The 14,472-nt window shown below is 37.9% G+C and overlaps 1 protein-coding gene across 16 annotated transcripts in view; it reads left to right on the forward strand.

The window, feature by feature from the left end:
* Nucleotides 1-14,472, forward strand: part of LOC124722630 (battenin) — a 237,289-nt gene that overhangs the window by 151,741 nt on the left and 71,076 nt on the right. For 4 of the 16 annotated variants that reach the window (XM_047247767.1, XM_047247770.1, XM_047247775.1 and 1 more), the window contains one exon: nt 10,048-10,232. The exons of 5 other annotated variants lie outside the window; for them this stretch is intronic. The gene's annotated coding sequence lies outside the window, so the exon portion shown is untranslated. Of the gene's footprint in view, nt 1-3,776; nt 3,790-10,043; nt 10,233-14,472 lie in introns of all 16 variants that reach the window. 7 more of the 16 variants (XM_047247768.1, XM_047247769.1, XM_047247776.1 and 4 more) reach the window with 3 other exon arrangements.

The following is a 14,472-nucleotide window of genomic DNA, read 5'->3' on the forward strand; positions in this document are numbered from 1 at the left end:
AAAACAGTTAAAAAAAAGGGGGGGGGACTAGACTCCATACATGATCCACAGATTTATTAAGTTGATATGGAATCATGAAAGAATTCCAGAAGAGTGGACCTTAGATGTAATGCAGCCAATACATAAAAAAGAGACAAGAATTGTTCGAATTACTGAAGAATTATTCTGCTGAATGTAATCTATAGAATTCACTCTAGTGTTACTTACAGCAGGCTAGCTCTATATGCAGAAGAGATTCCATGAGGATATCAGTGTGGATTTTGGCATAACAGGTTAACAGCAGATCAAATGTTTGTGCTGTGGCAAATATAGGAAAAGACAGATAAGTATAATAATGAGCTTCATAACCTATATGTAGATTTCAAGCAGGCTTTTGATAGTCTTGAGAGGGCAGAAATGATAAATGATTTGTAACTGCTTGGTATACCATCTAAGTATATTTCTGTGAATTTTATCCATAATGGAGGCAGTTGAACTCTGTGACTGTTCCTTTACAGGTTGTAGAATAATAAACACTACCAGTCACAATGGAAGGTGATTTTACTTAACACATGGCTGGTTTTGGGCTTGAGCCCGTCTTCAGTTCATTTACATGTTTCCACATTCAGCGTTGGAGTTCAGTATAGCTGGAGTATCCATATCATTTCCACATTACATTCATCACATTTTTTACAAACATACTTTGATTTTTGACACGTTAACTGTATATTAATCACCATAGCAACTATTATAACTTATATATTATGTCTTTGATACAATATTGACACTTAAGATGTTAGTAACTTCAGAAGCACATACCAACTGGAAGAAAACAGAGAGGAAGGCCATGAAAGTGGTAGACAGATGATGTGGAATAATATATAAAATCTCTCAAAGTCAGAGGATGACAAAGAACTGCACTGAAGAGGGCGTAATGGAGGAAATATATTGAAGAGATGAAGACCCATACATGGTTGTATGCTATGAGAAGAAGAAGAAGAAGACTTTGAAAAATTAACCAATCTACTCATCATGAAGTCTAGTGGGCATCATGGATTGCAGCATGGGCATTCAGTTTTCCAGAATCTTTGAAAGCATGAACTTGTGGTAATGTTTTTGAATTAAAAGAAGGTCTGTCCTTTAATATGCCACATATAGTGACTTGTATGTTTTGAAGACCTTCAGAAAATGCCATTAATGCAGAAAAATCTAGAGCATGACAAACCCATGACTACATAATAACACTAGTGAAATCATTCTTTTAGGGATGGAATTACTTTTTCTGGAAAACAGCAAGACTCAGTAGATATACAAATCCTGCACTGATCGGCTTGCTTATTATGCTATCACTGTGTAATATTGATACATCTACTTTCATAGGCTGAAAATAAAAATGCACTACATTGTTTTAAATATATGATGGATATTGTATTCAGCAATACAGTCATACCTAAATTAAAGGTATGTTTATTGATCTTGTATTTACTTTTAATTTCCTTTCATATGAACAGAAAAGAAGTGCTTTCAGCTGTAGATTATAATGTAGGAACTTCTGGCTTGGAAAAAAGCATTTGTCTTTCAAGTAATAGTTTAAAAAAATTACTTTACAGTTGCATTTTGATTGTGGTAATACGAAAAAGTTTGCATCATTTTATATGAGCATGCATAAGAGAAATCTGTTTCTGTGCCATAAAATGTTACCAAATAAAACAGTTATGAATATTTGTTCCATAGTGAATGGGAAATTTTTTGTTCCAAAATTTAGGCTTACAAGCTACATCTTAGTTGTGAATAAAACAGTGATCTGGAAAGTGTAGAATGAATTTCTTTTGTTTCCATCTATGATCAACAAAACTTTTGGTCCTTTCACTAATGGTTTCAGTCAACAGTGACGATCTTCAAATCTGCAGCAAAAGCATGGGAAAAACAAATAGTGGAAAGTCTACATTTTAAAATAATAAAATATTCCATAATGAAAAGCAGTACTTTTATGCACATGGAAAATATGAACATTAAAATATGACAGGACATACATATTTTAAAAGTACTATTGTGACATTTCTGGTTTTGGAGCCATAAGATTCCATCCCAAGATTCACTTCATAGTTTGGCTGAGACTGCATTAACTGAGGCATGGTGTAAGAAGTGGGTAGAGAGGCAGACAACAGATGCTACAGAAATGAGAAATTAACCAGGTATTAGTAGGAGGATAATCTGATTGATTACCACCACAGGAGCCAGTGCACCAAACTACTAAGATTCATTTATTAATATTTGATAAAGTATAATTCAGATTTAATTGTCTGTCAGGCTAAACACACTCTCAATAGCAGTATTTAATCCACTTTTTTAATATCTAATTTTATGACAATTTTTATCAACATTAAAATTATGATTTTCAGATGAAGCATTATGTGCCTGTTTGGCTCTGCCAAAAGTGCACTATGAAGCAAAGTGATTCGGACTGTTCAGTCAGTTGGGAACAAAGAGTTGAATGGTATGGTTCGCATTACTGGCTGCTCATTTAAGAACTTGAATGTGTGCCAAATAACATTGTATTCAAATAGCGTGATTCTTCATGCAAAGCAGAGAATTAAGAGTAACAGCGTGTGTCATTTTTGTGAAGATGTTTTATGCAAGACGTAATGTAATAGGGTTGTAATTGATTCCAATGTAACATGTGAAATGTGAGGGTTTGTAAGCCCATCTGGGCATAATGTCTTATCAGCAGTTTGTATCTTTGTGTGCTTTGTGTGTTGTGAATAAAAAGAAAAGCTATTGACATCCCATATTTGGAACTTATCAATTGTTTAGTGGAACTGAGAGCCTTGGCCATCTTGCCAGTTATTTTACAGCCTCACTTCAAGAACAACGAACTCGTATCCTGAACACACATCTGTGCTGGGTCAAGGGCATCTACAGAAGGCTAGTGGAGTATTACAGAATCTCAGTGATCAACCTTGAAGCAACAGAACCCAACTAGTTCCCTCACACGTCCTGCAGTTCCAGTACAAATGGAAGCAGTTACATGTCATTCATGATAACCCAGAGGAGGGAAAGCAAAGGAAAAATTAGTGTGGAGAATGAGTGTTGATTTGGAAACAGACTAATATCATCACATTCAATAGTTAGCTCAGTTAACGCTTGACTTGACGGGAAATCCATACTACCCCTCATTTTGATCTTAATTGAGTATCATTTAGTATCTCTTCTCCACAAGCCACAGCTCTTTTTCTTCATTGTACCACTGTACTATGTAAGAAAGTATTACTTTCATTATGGCATATTTTGTTGTTTAAAGATGTAGACTATTCACTAATTTTATTTGGTTTTCCCACATTTTTGCTGACAATCTGAAGATGATTATCACTGACTGAAACCAGTAGTCTAAGGACCAAAAGTTTTGTGATCAGAGACAGAAATACAGGAAATATAGTGTATAAAATTTAGTGCTTTGGTGATTTTTTCAGTACTGTCCCAGTTCAAAGTGACAGCCCGTAATGTTTATAGATGTGTCTTCTTGTACATCAGCAACTTATTTATAAAAAGATGTGGAGTAAAATAGAAATCTGTCCTGAAGGAAAGACATATATGCTGAACTGGAATGTATTTTCAGTTTTTATGATTTTCAGCTGTTGTTTCATTGTAAGTGTTAGTAACAATTTCATATCCCTTGCAGGTGGTGCATCGCCAGCTGCTATGCTACCACCTTTGTTTTCTTTTTTTTTTTATCTTTAAAAAGAAGCTTTCATGCAATTTATTGAACTTACTGATCTACATCTGCTTCTTCCTCATAGGTCTCTCTCCTAGGTAGGTGATATTTATCTTGTTTCTTTTAAAATGCTGTATAAAGCTTAATAACCAGTAAAATTTCATGTTCTTAACATTAATTTCTCTATCTTGGGCCTTTCATTATTTTTACAGTACTCTTTGTTCACCATTAAACTTTTGAAATCGACATTTTTTGCAAGTTACTTTTGAGGCTAATATTAAAATGTTATGTGTAAATAGTACACTGAGGTGACAAAAGTCATGTGATCCCTCCTAATATCAAGTCGGACCTCGTTTTGCATGGTGTAGTGCAGCAGCTTGATGTGGCATGGACTCAGTAAGTCATTGGAAGTTCCCTGCAGAGATATTGAACCATGATGCCTCTATAGCCTTCCGTAATTGCGAAAGTGTTGCTGGTGCAGGATTTTGTTCATGAACTGGCCTCTTTATTATGTCCCATACATGTTCAATGAGATTAATGTAGAGCACTCAAATTGTCTACAATATTCTTCAAACCTTTTAGGAACAATTGTGGCCCAGTGGCATGGTGCACTATCATCCATAAAAATTCCATCGTTGTGTGGGAACATGAAGCCTATGAATGGCTATAAATGGTTTCCAAGTAGCTGAACATAACCATTCCCAGTCAATGATAGGTTCAGTTGGACCACAGGACACATTCCATTCCATTCCATTCCATGTAAACACATTCACACCATTATAGACCCACCACCATCTTGCACAGTGCTTGTTGATGACCTGGGTCCATGACTCCAGGGGTGGGTCCATGACTCTGGGGGTCTGCACCATGCTCAAACCCTCCCATCTACTCTTACCAACTGAAATCAGGACTCAGCTGACCAGTCCATGATTTTACAGTCATCTAGGGTCCAATAGATGGGGTCACAAGCCCAGGAGAGCACTCACGTTGCTCGGTTGCAGCCATATCTCATTAACACCAGATTTCATCACACTGTCCTAATGGATATATTTGTTGTGCATCCCTCATTGATTTCTGCAGTTATTTTATCCAGTGTTGCTTGTCTGTTAGCACTGAAAACTCTACGCAAATGCCGCTGCTCTTGGTCTTTCAGTGAAGGTAGTCGGCCACTGCGTTTGCCGTAGTGAGAGATAACACCTGAAATTTGGTATTCTCGGCACACTCTTGACACTGTGGATCTTGACATATTGAATTCTCTAACGATTTCCAAAATGGAATGTCCCATGCCTCTAGCTCCAGCTACCATTCTGCCTTCCCTGTTAATTCCCATCATGTGGCCATAATCATGTTGGAAAAGTTTTCATGTGAATCAACTGGGTACAAATGACAGCTCCCACTGTTCTTTGCACCTTGTATATGTGATACTGCTAACATCTGTGTATGTGCATATTGCTATCCCATGACTTTTATCACCTCAGTGTATATAATAACAGTTATTGCTCTGTGTGTGTCCCAAATGACTGACTTTACTCACAAGATATGAACATTATGCAACAGAAGACACATTTGTAGGTAAAGTTGAAGACCAAGCTCATTACTCTAAAGCATATGTAGTAAAAATTACACATTTTGTGATAATAATTGGATGCTGTCTGCATATCACTGCATTGGTCTATCAGTTTGTGCCAAGTCTTTTCAACGACAATTTTGTGCCTTTCTTATCAGTTTCATATTTGTTTCCATGGGTTGCGTAGTCAGTAATCTGATAGGCAGTGTTTACAAGACATAATGTGCAAATTTTTACATGTAATACCAACACATGAGTTTCATTGAAACACATTATGCCTGTTTTTTAGATAATCTCCAGACATGTTAAACATTTTAATGACTCAGTGTGCTGCTATTTAGTTCCATATCTTCAATGGATTTTTACTGGATGTTTGTGAACATGTGTTCTATATGAATGGACATCAAATTTGTGTTAATTGTGAACAATAGTGAGGCTTTTTTTGAGTCTCGTTTCACAATCCACAGAGTCTTAAACAAAAGTTTCCCCAAAACTTCCTTGATGTTCAAATATGCAGTGGATCATAAACATCATCATCTGTGGCATATAATGAGTCATGCAGGGCCCCAGGTTCATGCCAGATGATGAATTGATGAATACTGCAGGGTACTCAGTCTGGTTTTGCTGGGTATAAGTTTGGTGAACTGTGGACTGACGAGTGTAATCAGTCCTCTATTACTGTAAACTTTCTGCATGCTTCAGCAGCCACCATGCAGCACTGTGGTGGAACATTGTGCATCATAGGGAGTGGGTATCATGGCTTAACTGCCTGGACCATGCAGATTGTGAAAAAAACCTCCATTAAAAATACCTTAACCTCAAGGTGTACTATGTGCCGATGTGTTGGTCAGCTGCTGAGGCCAAACAGTCATCAGTGAGTAACCTCTGGGTCACCTGCTGCACCTCAATTGTATAAGGCTTAATTAGGCAAGTGGAGCTGTCTGAGAGGACTTTTACTTCCAGAATCTACCAGGAAGTTTTAGGACCTTTATTTCTCTAGCTGCTCATGTGATGTCAGTGGGTCCTTTGACAGTCTTAAACTCTCAAAGTAGCTCAAGTGGACTCCAAGGAGTAGCTAACACCCACTACAAAAGAAGGCTGAGAAAGGCCAGTCCTCTTGATGGCCGGAAGGGAATTAGAAAAAAGGGTTCACTAATGAACCAAAATATATTTCATGTTGTTAAAAATAAAGAGGTGATTTTGAAAGTGTGCCCTTATCTATTTATAAAGGTTTTGAATGGCTTTCTTTTATATTCTAAAATCTGTGAAAGAAGTGTGAAACAGTGCCTTTCTAGTTGAAACTAACAAATTAAAACAGTTGGAACTTCTAAGAAAACTGGAAACTCTGGGTGAATGCAACATAGTAAATGATGTGCGCAACATTATTAACTTGAGTAAGGTAGTCACATGCTGTGGTGTGGGAAATGGATGTCTGGGAAGTAAAACAAGAATAGGAGTGACAGAAATTATTGATGTGAGAAAAATAACTTGAAGAAATAACAGAGCTGTAGAAGACCACCACTTTCTTTGTGGTCTTCACTAATTCTTCACGTTCTGAGCATATCAACGCAGCCTTCCTTCACTTTAGTGTTAAGTCTTATACCTCTAACCCTAAGGGTTAGAGGTATAAAGAAAAACCATGTGTGGGAAATGCAGAAAGGCAACCCATGAACCTGGCATTGACTTTCATCTCAAGCAAAATGTGCCCACCCAGTATGAGGTTAAGACTGCCTGAAATACACTGAGAAGATAAAAATTCAAGGATGAAAAGTGACAAAATAGAGTCTTTCATCATCACAACAACCACTCATTAGTTACAAATGACCATCAGGACGCTGGAAGATAGATGAATGTCACAAATTGTAAGTTGTCTTTTCGGACAACGGTTGGTGTTCTTTTTAATCACTTTTGTTCTCCTTTTAGTTTGTCTGTTGTAAATTCTACAGAAAAGGTGAAATTCCTGGTCCTCCTCTTTCATGAGAAACTATTGCAACTATTACACCTCAAAGATATGAAATGTCTCAAGTCTTTAAATCTTTAAAATGCATTAATCATAGGTCCAGGAGGGCAGGCAGATTGGCTGCTCCAGTTTTCTAAATTCTTCATGCAGTCCCACCTCAAATATAGATGACATATTTATGGATCAGCAAGACATTTGTACCATAAATTATAAGATTTGGTGTGGTGTGGGGGAATCAGGTTATAACGGAGACTTACAACACAAATCCAATTCCTTGCTTGCGTGGAGAGGCTGGTGAGTCCACATTGTCGACAGGACAGCTCCTCCTCATAGTGCACCAAGCATATAGAGGGTTTTGTCTGTTCCAAAATCACCAACATTGATTTACATTGCATGGCCATGACAGGAATTTTTGTTCAACAACTGTTCATGTGTAATAAGGCTATTTGGGATCTTTGCATGAGAGGATCTTGGAAGTGATTGATACAGGTTGATAGAATTAAGGTGCCCAAGTCAGGGGTGGAGTTGGAGATCCCTGATTAGTAAAGGGTCCCAGATTAACTTTAGAACTGATGACTTGCCATAAGGCCTATATGATAGAACGCATTTTTAAAGATAAATTTCATAAGATCTCAAACTGACAGTGGGATTTCATTAGTGTTTATACTTGATATGTTTTGTGCCAATTGAGGTGCAATGAAAACCTAGCCCAGGTAAACAATGTAGAACAGTTTTATTAATAAATCGTCAACCAAAAGCTCCTCCTTGGGGAAAAGTTAATCACTTACAATAGTTTGTGAAATTTTGTGATTAGCCTTGAATTTACACTAGACCTAACTTAGGCTGAATGCCTTAATCATGTAGACATTCAAAGTGTGATATTCTCTTGGTCGCAGAGCAAGATACGGTCTAAGGTTCACTTGGTAGAAAGATGATGTACAAAGATAAGGTTGATGACTGATACCTAATTCCTGGCTGACGCTGATGCAGAGGCCAAGTCCTGGTGATGGTGGTGACAGACACTGGGAGCTTCCTCGGCCGATGCTGGTTGACGAGTGGCAGAGCATTGTACGTAGCTAAGATTCTGAATGAGACTCTGATTGAAGAACTGTGGGTCCTTTTGACACCTGATGCAGAGCTCGACCGAAGACTGGCTTGAAGTGGTGTTGTGCTGCCCTAAATATGCAGTCCGGGTAGAGATACTACAGGAACTATTTTCAGTCACATGGCCCTCAGGTTTGTGGGGCCAGCAACCTGTAGTGGTTCTCACACAGCCACATGCTTGCCTAGTCAGCGTGTATGATTGAAGTTCTGTCACCTGCTGATATAATCCCTTCGGGGTTAGGCCACTCCCGTACCACAGGTGTGGATGTGTTGCAGGTCTGCTTGGTGAGAGGTCCATACACCACAACACTGATGAGTCTAAGCAGGGGGACTTTTTGGCTGCTGCTCAGTCATGTTCCCAGAATGTATTCTCAGAATAGAACTTCTAGAGCAATTTGCTATGTGCAGTGCAGTATTATTTTCTATCCTGAGGACTCTGGAACAGAGGAGATGACATCTTAGCAACATAAAATTCCTTGTCTGCTCTAGTTCGTGAAGTGCCTTTCTTGCCATTGGAGAGATGCACACAGCAGACAGGATCGTTCAGAGCATTCTCCTTCTCATTCAAAGGCAGGAGAAGGAGATAATTTTCTGTCAGTTACCAGGCAATACAGAAATCTGGAGAAATGAACTTGCTGGTGCGGCCACTAAGAAGGCTTGCTCTTCCAACCTACTCCTTGTTCTGTCCCTCTACAAGCAGCCAGGAGATACGTGACCAGGAGGGTACAGTTACTGAATGTGAGAGGCAATAAGCTGTAGTCAGTGAAATCTATTGTGCAACTGTGGCTTACCTCCTCCTGGCCACAGTGGGCTGAAGAAGTAGCCCATACATGGCTAAGGGTTGGACACAGTCCTCTGACGCATGCTTTTCTATTGTGGTAGAAGGACTCACCAATTTGTGACATGTGTGGAACATGCATGTCGGTACACCATATTTTGATTGAGTGTGTTTTATTTTCTGACCTGAGGGTTGTCCTGTGTTCTCTACACAACCTGCCTGCTATTTTAAATGACTATAAGACGAGTATGACAAACCACAGAGATCTGGTCCCAGTTTAAATTTTCTAGACCGGCTATTTTATAATGCATTTTATTGACAGTTATTTTGCATTTTTTTAAATCCATGTTTTGTGTTATTGTTTTTATGACATTCCTTAGAGTTCTATTTTATTTTAAATTGTGTCTGTTGTGTTAGTGTATTGTTCCTGTGTTGCTGTAGAGTCTGTCATTGTAGAGCCTGTTGTTGTTTTAATTTACATTAACCACATTCCTCACAATTTATTTTATGCGTAGGCACTAGTGTCCAAGCAGTTCCATGTCTTAAAGTCATAATAATAATAATCATAGAAACAACAGAATATCCATTACTTATCTGTCAGAAAATACTGTTTTCCTATAAAAAATTGTAGAAGTCTCAAGCAAGTTATTGATTTATTATGCATTTTCTAGAGGTCCTGTTGATTATTAGTAAATATCTCTCATCAAATTTCAACAATTTTCACTTTTTAGTGGTGCCTGCTTTTTTCCACAGCTTTGTCAAATCTAATACAGCACTGTATTTTTCTTACACTAACTTAACAATGTTTAATCAGAGGTTACACCAGCTGAAAATCTGTGGAGGAAGGATATGTGTTTCAACATGTTTGTGATTTGTCTAATTTTGCTTCTGTATGTTTATCATGTTTTGTGTGTTTGTCTATTGTGGTTTTTTTTTTTTTGAGGCAGAGATGAGGAACAAGCTGAGTATTTGCCAGAATGGGCGTGAAGTATAACCATAAGGCCATATTCAGGTTGGCCAGTGCACCAAATTTTGTCATGATTCCTGAGCGGACATGAATTGGTCCTAGCTACTTTATTGAGCTAGGGACCATGTACTTAATGCACTTGCTATTGTAGCAGGCTGAATGGAGGTAATAATATTAAACAGAGGGAAATGTGATATGAATTTTGTGTATTGGAGTACAGGCTGAGAGTGCAATTAATGACAATCGTCTTTCTGACTGAGTGTTAAATTGTCTCCCTGAAATGCTTCATTTTTTCATAGTAGATCCTGCTTTTATTTTAATGGCAGCTTAGTTGCTTCTTTTGCTTAAAGTGCAGCACTTAACTGCCATAACACTTACTAACATGTGAAATTTGTTTGCCCATCATTGACTGATTTATTTGAAATCTGTATTTTCACAATTATTACAAGCAAATTTTTATTTACATTTCGGAATTTGAGATACAATATGACTTTTTCAAAATCGTATTTAGCACCAAATCAAAGGCAGGAATGCTGCTTCAGTTCCATCTATAATTCAAACGAGATTGCAACATAGGCAAGAAATGTAGTAAGATTGGATGACCAAGTGCAGATCTGGTCTGATGTATGTCGAAGAAACTGTACCATTATTCTCATGTCATTAAATTGTAGAGTGTTGAACATACTAGATGTTTTAGTCTGTGAGAAATCTACCAGACTATGTCAGATTTAACCACAAAGAACTTGGTACATGAAGGCTTAGATGAACTTGAAGTTGAAGATGATAGTGATGCTCTTGGTATGTATTCGTGAAATAAATGGCATGGGAACTGTTTATTGTGATGATAACCCAAAAATTTCAAAATACGACTCTCTCCTGACAGCAGTGATAAAATATTTGTACTAGTAGTCTTGAACAAACTGTGACAGAAACCTGAACAACAGGGGACTGACAAGCTAGGACATGCATTGATACCATCAAATAGTGCATTGATAATGGCTAGGCACTACCCGAAATCTATATTTGCCTGATAAAATGTGAAAGAAAAGGAGGACTGATTGCTGTGCTCTATCATTTGAAAATCATATCACAGTCGTTGAGTGCACCCACATTCCTAATGGAAGGTAACTTGATTTATACACTTGTTAATAAAGTGTAGTGTAAGAGCTGTCCAGATTTAAAGATTTTGCTTTTCTGGAACTGTGCATGGAATGATATGAATGAACTGATGTAAATTGGGAAGAAATATTGAGTTTTGTGTTGTCCATATAGCTTGTGGTGCTGGTATTTAAGAAAACTTTATGGAGCATTACATAAACATTCCCCCACATGTGAATACCTTCACTGCCTAGCTGAAAGGTGCTATAGTGGTGAGTGGAATAAATTGCCTCATGTGGTTTTCAAAGTACTTGTATCCTGTTATCAATGTGTAACATACTTCTTCAGTCTAGGCAGCCTTCTTCCATCTTAGAACATTCAGTGGCAGTGTTCCTGCACCAGTGCTACTCTCTGTTTTCTGTTATGTGTAATGAGCAGAGATAAACATGTGGGACAGTGGCTGCTTCACCCCAGAGCAAAGAGTTTCTGAATGGTATAGCTGCTCGCCATTTGTTATTGGCCAACACAGAATTGCTGTGCTGTGGCCCATCTGTAAACTGTCACAATCTGCAATAGGTGATGAGTGCCCCCATCCTCAGTGCATTGTTACATATGGTATTTGACTTTGTGAATGGTGGTTTCCTCTGTACCAAGGTACTCATAGGCACACTTGACGCAATGGCATGTGAATAGCCCAGTTCCTGGACAACCTCAGAGATGGGGTGTCCCATGTGCTTGGCAATGAATATGACCTAATTGAGGTCAAATGTGTTGATATCATGTTTCTTATTTGTCCTGTGCCTGACTGTCATATTGGTAGCCATAATAAAGTTTGATGACATCTTAGTCATGTAACACACCTAATTATATCAGCTACCATGGTGATAGGAATGCTCTCTTTCCAACATATCACCCATCTCTGATCCAGCTGCCTGTGAATGTATTTCAGCCTTTTATGTAGCTGTAACATAGTGGTACATGGTTCTACATTTACACTTTGTTTCACAGCTCCTCACTATTTGAACTGTAGGTGACACTGACCTTTGTGGTCACACAAGAAAAAGTGCTTCTGGGCCTATGTGTTTGCCAGTTCACTGCAGTCTTAATAGCTTACTGCTTTTAATCTTCCAGATGTGCCCTCTAGGTTTGGATTCATTCGGATCATTTTTTCCGGGGGCTTCATTTTTCAAAATCATTAGTCTTCTTGGCTTCATTTTACCAATACATCCATTGGCCTAATGTTTTAGTGCTGTTCTGTAACTGCATTCATTTAGATATGTTTATATTATGGAGTGAAATGATTCAGAAAGATGTTATTATTATTGCCATTATAGTCCAGTCTTGCACTGTTTTCTGCCTGGTGGAAGAAGTAGGTACCTAACTTGCACTAACCTTCCAAAAGGCAAATATATGATAATGCTCATGTTGATTTTTTCCACCCAAATAGCCATCTCTGTTTTACGGTTTCACTGTTTTCTTATAGTATTCATTCTGCACACAGAATTGTCACACGAATGATTTCTATGAACTTGAAACCACTGAGTCAGGGACTGTTACTCATGCATTTATATCATTTACAGCAGTCTCTGTGCATGAGTATGTCAACACAATACTGTGCTTGAAGCCTTGTATGAATGTGTGAAAGTTTTATGGCTTTGTTCTCAGTAAATTTCACACAAAAAAACAAAAAACAAAACAAAACAAAAAACAATTCATCAATGTACACAATACTGCTGTCTGTCATTTTGATTAAATATGAAAGCAACATTAGAATTTAATGACTCATAGACACTGAGACTATTAGCATAAAAGCACCAGCTTAGTTGCTGATTGGTGATAATCACTATCATGGTCACCCCAAGTGATTTAGGGAGTCCATAGGAGACTTAAATAAGAACAACCAGATGGGAATTTAAGATTGAGAGTCCAATGTGTTAACAAATGTGATACCTCCATTTGTCATTAGTGCCAGGAAACAATTACTGTGAAGTTAAGGCACCCGTTAACCTTTTTTCATGGCAATGAGAGAGTGGCGTGAATGCAAAGCTATGGAATGCCTGGAATTATTGCAACTAAATTTTATACATGGTATGAGTTAATATGTGGTAAAAAAGTCATTTATAGTCTGTACATGTACATCCAGTGTGATTATGTTATTTTAACCTCATAATGTGCTGCCATACTAATGAGGCTAGTTGTACAATTTTAATTGAACCTATGACATCTGTACTCAGAAGTGCAAGGCTATAGACATGATTCATATATAGCACATGCAAGAGACCAGTATGGCAACATTTTCCATAGCATATTTTGATGATCATACAGTCAACAAATGTATTTAGGTACTTGAAAATTGCCTATGGCTAAAATTGTTCAACATTTCAAAAACTAAACAAAATACTGGCAGTTGCAGACAGAATGAAATAATAAAATAAGGGTTAGGACATCCTTTATAATTGTAAACAAACTATAAGGGCATGCTGAAAAGTAATGCCTTAGAATGTTTTATTCTGTTCCCAATATCATTTGAGATATTACATGTCATGCACATTACTTGTTCGACTTTCCCATTTTGCTGGCACAAGTTGCAACCCTCTCCATTAGAGGGCTAGCATGTAACATGGCAATGGTGCATGAAAAACAGCATGCTGTAATTGAGTTCCTGGCTGCAGAAAATGTGTCTCCAATTGAAATCCATAAAAGAGTGAAAGTTTTGTACAGTGATGATTGTATCAAAAGCAGTAATATTCGACATTGAGTTGATCATGCTCATAATGAAGGAAATGGTGGTTCTAATCCCAGTGCGTGTGGCAGAAGGCAGAACTCAGTGTGGATGAATGCATGAAACTCATAGGAATAGGGTTGATGAATTCCCCAGAGAAAATCGTTGGATAACACAGACAGCTCTCAGGTAAGTGTGGCATATCATAAGAGTGTATATAGACCATTACTACAGAACTAAGGTACAGAAAACTGTGTGCATGGTGGGTGCCTCTAATGCTCACTCCTGACATGAAATGAAGGAGACTAGGCATATATCAACAATTTATTTTGTGTTTTGAGCATGAGGTTGCTGGGTTCCTGAACAGCATTGTGACAGTTGATGACTGGGTTCACCATTTTGACCCCCAAAACAATAGAACATTGATGGAGTTCTGCCACAAAGGATATCTTAACACCAAAAAAAGTTCAAAATTATGCCCTCTACATATGCATCTACATACACTTCTATACACGTATTCCACAAGCCACTGTACAGTGCGTGGCAGAGGATATCCTGTACTGCTACTGGTCGTTTCCTGTCCTG

Source organism: Schistocerca piceifrons, chromosome X (genome assembly GCF_021461385.2).
Source record: "Schistocerca piceifrons isolate TAMUIC-IGC-003096 chromosome X, iqSchPice1.1, whole genome shotgun sequence".
NCBI classification, from domain to species: domain Eukaryota; kingdom Metazoa; phylum Arthropoda; class Insecta; order Orthoptera; family Acrididae; genus Schistocerca; species Schistocerca piceifrons.